This window comes from Grammomys surdaster, unplaced genomic scaffold (genome assembly GCF_004785775.1).
Source record: "Grammomys surdaster isolate TR1022 unplaced genomic scaffold, NIH_TR_1.0 125024, whole genome shotgun sequence".
Lineage (NCBI taxonomy): Eukaryota > Metazoa > Chordata > Mammalia > Rodentia > Muridae > Grammomys > Grammomys surdaster.
The window spans coordinates 50,106-57,176 of NW_021619940.1; the positions used below are offsets into that span (position 1 = coordinate 50,106).

At 40.5% G+C, this 7,071-nt stretch overlaps 1 long non-coding RNA gene across 2 annotated transcripts; it reads left to right on the plus strand.

The window, feature by feature from the left end:
* The first annotated feature begins 29 nt into the window (after window positions 1-29).
* On the plus strand, window positions 30-6,430 carry LOC114636893. 2 transcript variants are annotated; one of them, XR_003713699.1, is made up of 3 exons: window positions 30-58; window positions 1,490-1,754; window positions 2,920-6,430. It is a non-coding gene; the product is annotated as an uncharacterized LOC114636893 (long non-coding RNA). The 2 variants fall into 2 exon arrangements; XR_003713698.1 differs by lacking the exon at window positions 30-58 and having other exon boundaries at window positions 681-1,754.
* Window positions 6,431-7,071: the final 641 nt, after the last annotated feature.

Consider the following 7,071-nt stretch of genomic DNA (forward strand, 5'->3'; position numbering starts at 1 on the left):
AGGTTTTGGTTCCCCTCGCCCCCACGAATAACCGAGTCCCGCAGGCCGGGACAGAAGGGTATGTTGTTTTTTTGTGTGTTATTGTTGTTGTTTTTGTTTGGTTTGGGGAGACAGGGGTCTTACTATATAGCATTGGCTGCCCAGGAACTCTGTATGTAGACTAGAATAGCCTCAAACATAAATAGATCTGCCTGCTCTGCTTCCCCTGAGGTTAAAGGTGTATACCACATACTGACACAAGCATTTCTTTTTTTTTTTTAAATTTATTTATTTATTTATTTTTTGAACATGAAATGCTTTTTTATAGCATGTTTTACAAGGGGAGGGGGTAAGAGGGGCCAGGTGGTGGAAAAGTACAAAATCTTCTTGGCCTGTGCCTTGAAACATGTCATGGTCTATACAGTACACTGCCTTGAATTATGATCTACCTGCTGTTCTTCAGAAGATATGGTACACTGCTTGAGTTGTGGTCTCCCTGCTATTCTTAAGATGATATGGTACACTGCTTTGAGTCTATCTGCAGTTGCTAAGCAGGATCTTGCAGTTGCCAAGCTTCAGAGGACATTGTGCAGGTGGGGAAAGGTAGGGGGTGAGGGTAAGGGCGAGGGTCCTGGCTTCTGGCATCTCCCCCTTCTCTGTTTAGTTAGAGAAGGCATCTTATGATCAATCCCAACTATGTGAATTTTGAATTTGGATGTCTAATTATGGGGGTCTTAGACAAGTTCACAACCCCAAAACACTGATGTGAGACGAGTCACATCGATGGTCGAAGGCTTGTTTCCATCATGGAGAAAACACATGGGAAAAAACTAAAAGAATCTTCATTTCTTAATTAAAATATGGACCCTATTTAAAACTGTTAGGTGCATTATTCTTTCTGAGAGTCTAGGATAAGCAACCCTGAACCCTTCACAAAGCTGTAATGGCAGGAAACTCCATGTATTCTGTTGTGTTAAATTTCCCAGTCTCCTGCTTATATCTTAGTCTTCCTTTGAATGGGACAAAACTGCTTTCAAACACACCTCATCTTGCAAAAAAAAACATGCAAAAGATAGTTCTCCAAACATATATGGATTCACCAGAAAAGGCATCAATTAAAAAATACAGTGTAATGATACAACAAATTATATTGTGTTGTGACAGAACAGATGGGCTGAGCATCTGAACTGCTATTTAGAACTGGTCCTTTTCAGGACAGTATTGACCAGTATGATTCCATCCATCCACAGACTAAAGTATCCATTGCCCAAGTGAACAAAATTAGGTACTATCGATAACATGCCTTCTCAACAACAGGAAAACATTTCTGAAGGTAGGGTTTGCTGCTCAGCCTTTGTACTCCTGCTGGGTAATAGAAAGATAAGAAAAGAAGACAGCTCAGAAAGCCATCCCTCTGGGCAGCAAGGGCAGCACATCCATATCCACTGGGCAGGTGTTGAATCTCTAGGTTCTTGTTACCAAAGAATCACCATAGAATCCTTCTCTTTAGGTCTGCATTCTGCCTAAAAGAGGATGAATTTTAAAGACAATCACCTTCTTCTTCTTTCACCTACCTATGGTGAGAGTTACAGTGGGTTTTAAGAATCTTTGTCACTGTGCCCAGGACAGGGTTGTGCTTCTCCTCTTCCATTAGCCCTGTTCTAAAGGCCCAGAGAATTAAAGTCCCACCAACATGATGATTTTGCATCCTGCAGCATATGGACTCCCTCAAGCAATGTCCTGCAGGAAGAGTGGAACAGCAGACTTCTTAGCAGGTATTTTTAGAGCTATAGACTTAAAAATGAGACCAGGGCTTCACTGAAGGCAAGCACTGGGTTTGCCCTGTCCACTTTTGTATTTCAGTGACCTACAAGCCCCACGACACATGGTGGGCGCTCCAGTAGTAGTAGTAGTTTGGTTGATTGGATTGTTGTTGTTGTTGTTTGGTTTATGTTGTTGTTGTTTCCTGTTGTTTTTGGTTTTGAAAATGGGTCCCACTATTTGAGGCCCTGGCTTGCCTTGACCTCTCAGAGCTCTACCTACTTCTGCCTCCTATGTGCTGGGATTAAAGCTTAGTGCCACCAAGGCTGGCCCTCCTGATTCTTAAGGATCAAGAATTCGTTTCAATAGAACATGCTATTTCAATGTAGGTGAACTTAAATTTTCCATCCATAGTAAAAATATGAGAAAAAGTGTTAGAAAGAAAATTCCATAAAATCTGGTCCTAGCTTTGATCAGCATACATTTCATTTTGAAATTCTAAAAAATTATGACATATTTCAGTGTTTGTGAGAATTATATTTCTTTAGTTTGGGAAACTGATTAATCATAAAATCTGCTCCCTCATTGGTGGTAGCAAAAAATTCAGAAGACCTGAAGCACATTTCTCTCCCACAGACTCAGGGGAACCCCCAAGAAAGCCTAAATCCACCAAACTCTGTAAATATTAAGAGGCTGGCTTGGACCTCTGCGGAAGACAATAAAATACAAAGGGAAAGAAAAATGATGGAAGTACTGACTGTCCCCAAGATAAACAAGGTTTAAAGGGCCTCAGAAAAAAACTCTGATGGTTATATGCAAACATCCTTTCTGCATTCACTGCATAAATCATCTCTCAGAGGCCTCGTTGCAGGATCCTAGTTAATCATTTGGTCATAGCAAACACTAAAAGCAATCAATCTTACAGGCTTTGAAATTTGTAGAAATGTTTGCTGCCCTTACAAGCTAGTTTCAGGAGTTCAAATACTTTTAAACTTTTTTTAGTAGCTAAAAGTTAACTGAAGTGATACAACTTATCTTCAACCATCAGAAGGACCCTTCAACTTAACAAAGTAAGGGCAGGCCACAAAAAAAACAAACAAAACGCCCAGGAGGAAGGTGTTTCCTCTTTGAAATTATGTGTAAAACAGACTCTTCATAGCACCTAAATTCTCTCTACAGACAAAGAAAAGACCTAATACCTTGGTTGAAAAGAAATACCATCTGGGCAACCTTCTCATCATAGCCTGTGTTCTGGGAAGACACCTAGCTGCTGAAATTGTTGATGAAAACCAACCAGATCCTCAACACTACCAAAATCTATGGTTCTCACACCACTTTCTCCCTTCTATGTACTGGAGATGGTAAAGACAGTTCTTTCAAAAAAACAAGTCCCTCTTCTATAAAAAGTTTGAAGACTACTTATCTTTTCTAAAGTTTAGCCTGCTTGCTTGAAGACGGGCTAAACCTGACATTTCAGTGTCCTCCGGGAGTTTGTACACTCTTCCTGAAATGGGCTTTAGAAGCCCTGGGACCTACCTCCTGTCCAAGACAGCACTCAGAGCTGCTGGAATAAAGTCCTGCGCTAACCTGACTTGAAAAGAAAGTGACCAGCAGCACTGACCTTGAAAATTCTGACAGTGAAGCATCTTGATTTTCTGCTTCATTATGTCCAATCTACAGATTCACCACTGACAGTACCCAACCACCCACTCACTAGTCCACGCTCTGCTGCTTCCTGGAGCCACCGCTATAGCTCTGACATTGGTAAACACACAAACACATACCAAACCTCTCATAGGCCAAGAGGGTACAGGGAGGCGCAGGGAGCGATAGATGTATTCCTACGCTTTCACCAGCATGCCTTCCCTAGGTCAGAAAAAGCAGCCCTCTAGGCAACACACATTTAAGTGAGAGGTGCCTTTAAGGATGGAAACAATGCTGCCTACCTGAGGAAGAGAGGAATATCTGTAAGAAAATGAAATTAAAATGAGACACTTGTTTCTAGGATGGAACACGTAGGCATTTGTAAAACAGAATGTATCAGCTATATGAAAACCAGTATGAAATGGAAAGCTAAAGCACAGAGTTGTCTCTCTGTCATGCCCCTGTTCAGAGAACAAGATGCACAGATGGACCTGGATAGGTTTCCTTTAAAGAGTGAGGAGAAAGACCATAAAAGAAACTGTTTAGAAGGCATTGCATATCCTTTCTTCACAGCTGGACATCTTTGCTCTGGCAGCAGCACAGTGGGCTTATAGAAAACAGAAATGCAAACGCCTCAGAAACAAGCTAAGATGGAGAAGGGGTGAGACCTGACCTAAAGTTTCAAGCCCCACCACACATCTGCAGCTAAGAATGCTGGGGCCCTTGGGCCTCTGAGTTAAAGCATACCACTCATTGAGTGACTTTCTGATCTTTGGACACTGCCCCAATTCTGCCACTGCCAGGATCATGCTGTTACTGGGCCTGTGCAGGGTGCCAAAGCATGAGGGTGGGGGAACAATAGAATTCCAAATCTGTATCTTGATTCAGCACAGAAGGGAAAAAAGCAATATTGAAAAGCACCCCAACCTCCCAAAAGCATGAATTACATTATTGGATGGTAAGTTTTCAAAGCAAGACTATTTCTCATACCAATTAGCTACAAATTAAAAAAAAAAATGTTTTATGTGTAGGGAGCTAGGGTCTTCTGCTGCCAATCAGAGGGATGTCACCTGTATTTTACCAGTATGTGCCTTCCTTGAATTTCACAGGACTTTAAGAAACCCTGTGAATTCATAGTCACTGTGATTTATAACAACAAATGTTGAGGAGAGGGTGGATCCCACCAAAGATGTTACCTGTCCAAAGAGTTCAAGTTACTGAATATCTGCAACCATGATCCTCAACAGCTGTGATCACCAACATTTTCAAAACAGGAGAAATTGATGCTTTAGATACATTTTGAGCTAAATAATTTAAAAGAAATACATAATTAATAGCCCTGTAGCATATGAAAATTAGGGTGTTAATTTAGAAACTCAAAAATGCTTACCAAATCCCAATTCACTGATGATTTTTTTTCATGTTCTTGCATAATTTAAATAACTTGTTTTGAGAACCATTTGGAGTCTACCTTTTCTACTATGGTTTGTCACTGACTATGTATAAGTATATATATTGAGCTGAAATTTAAGGGACACAGCTATTTTTCTTTGGCTTCACTAGTACACAGCTGTGTCTTGGACAAATATCAGCCTTTCTCTAGCCTAATTTCTTCATCAATAAAATTAAAAATTTTAATCACATATTCCCTAAGCTACTTTTCAGTTCCAGAAGTATGTGAGTCTTCATTACCATATTGCTCACTAATGTAAAACAAAAAACAAAAAGCAAACAGAACAAAAAAGGAGTTCCATACTGTTACAAAGAAATAAACCAAAAATTCCCAATAACTGAATTTCTACATGCCATCCTGTCTGGAAGAAGAAGTCTTGGAGTTTGGTATGACACAATTACATTTTCTTCATATAGTGTTCTAGACAAGACAGCCAATTTTAATTCTTATTTCTTTAGATTTTACTATATAAACACATGGAAATTGTCACTATGCATAATTAGATATAAACTGTCAAGAAAACCCCAGCCCAGGAAAGTACCACAAGGAGCAGGTCTCAGAGAACAAAAGATCCAGTTAGTGATGTGCCATAGTCTTTCCTCATCTATTATTTTTAGATCTATTTATTCATGTATTTTATGTATATGAGTACTCTGTCTTTATGCATATCAGAAGAGGGAATCAGATCTCATTGCAGATGGTTGTGAGCCACCCTGTGGGTCCTGGGAATATGAACTCAGGACCTCTGGAAGAGCTGCCAGTGCTCCTAACTGCTGAGTCATCTCTCCAGCCCAGTATGACCTCATCTTAATAACACCTAGCCAGACACCTACAGAAGGACTAGCTACTTGAAGCGTCCTAGTGTGCACAGTCCTTACAGGGAGTACCCAAGAGAGAGAGATGCTATATCATTTTTAAACATAAAGAAACCAAAGCCAAACCTGAAAATAAACATCTTAAACATCACACAGCCAGGAAGAGGCAGAATCAGAGAAAGACATCAAGAGCCATGTGACACTCTATCTCTCCCTGGCAGTTTCCACTTGCCACTAGAGGGTCTCTTCAGCCAGGCCAGCTCCAAGCCTAAAGGCATTTCACATAAGCCATCATATTTAAATTAGAATCTGATGACTGCTATTATTGTGTCCATTTTAGAGTTAGAGAAACTGAAACTTGAAGAGTGCATAAGGTTTTCCCTTAGAAACCAGTAACAGCAAAGCAAGAATCAAAACCAAGTTTATGTGATACTGAAGTCCAGATCTAAAATTTTTATTTATTACTGTTGTGTGTGCAAGGGCAGGTGTGCACACGCCATAGTGTGTTTGTCTCTCTCTCTCTCTCTCTCTCTCTCTCTCTCTCTCTCTCTCTCTCTCTCTCTCTGTGTGTGTGTGTGTGTGTGTGTGTGTGTGTGTGTAGATAACTATTGGAAATTGTTTCTTATTCCCCTTCCACAGTAAGTTCCAGGGACTAAACCCCTGTCAGCATGCTTACACATAAGTACCTTCACCCACTGAGCCATTTCATTGTCCCCTGAAGTCTGTTGATTTACCTTCATCTATGAACAAAATAAATTTACACTCAAGTTCTATTCTATAACTGCTCATTCACTGTCCATGTAAAACTATTTTATTGATTCATAAAGCCTTTCTTTCTTTTTCTAAAATTGAGGTCAGCATTTTACAAGACTATAAACTGTTTAAGCCGTTAAAAAAGCATGCCTTGTTCTAATTTTGATTCAAAGGAATCAGAAATGCCATCCACAAGGAGGGGGATGGGGAAGAAAGGCAAAGAAGATTCCGACCCTGGAGAACAGACCTGAGAATGGAGATGGAGGGAAGGAAGCGCTGGAAAGTGCAGTGTAGCTTCCGGATTGCAGGACACAGCTCGAAGGCTCTAAGGTTCTTTGCTTGGTGGATAAAAACACACCATAGTATATCATCATGAATCTCCAGAAAAGTTAGATGAGTCCTGAATATTCCAGAAGGTTTGTGCTGGTGATCACAACTGCATACACCTTCCCACTAACCATGGGAGGTAGAAGACAATGGAAAAACTGTCAAGGCCTCATAGAAATCACTTACCACCTAGAAGGCTAAGGCAGCGCTCATAGGCTTCCTATTAAGAGTAAGGGTAGACCAAGATGTTTTGAGAGCACAAAGTCTAACTAGCTGACCTTCCCTCTAAGGGTGAGTGAAGGTGACAGCTCTTCTGAGCTGAGAGAGCACACTAAGGAA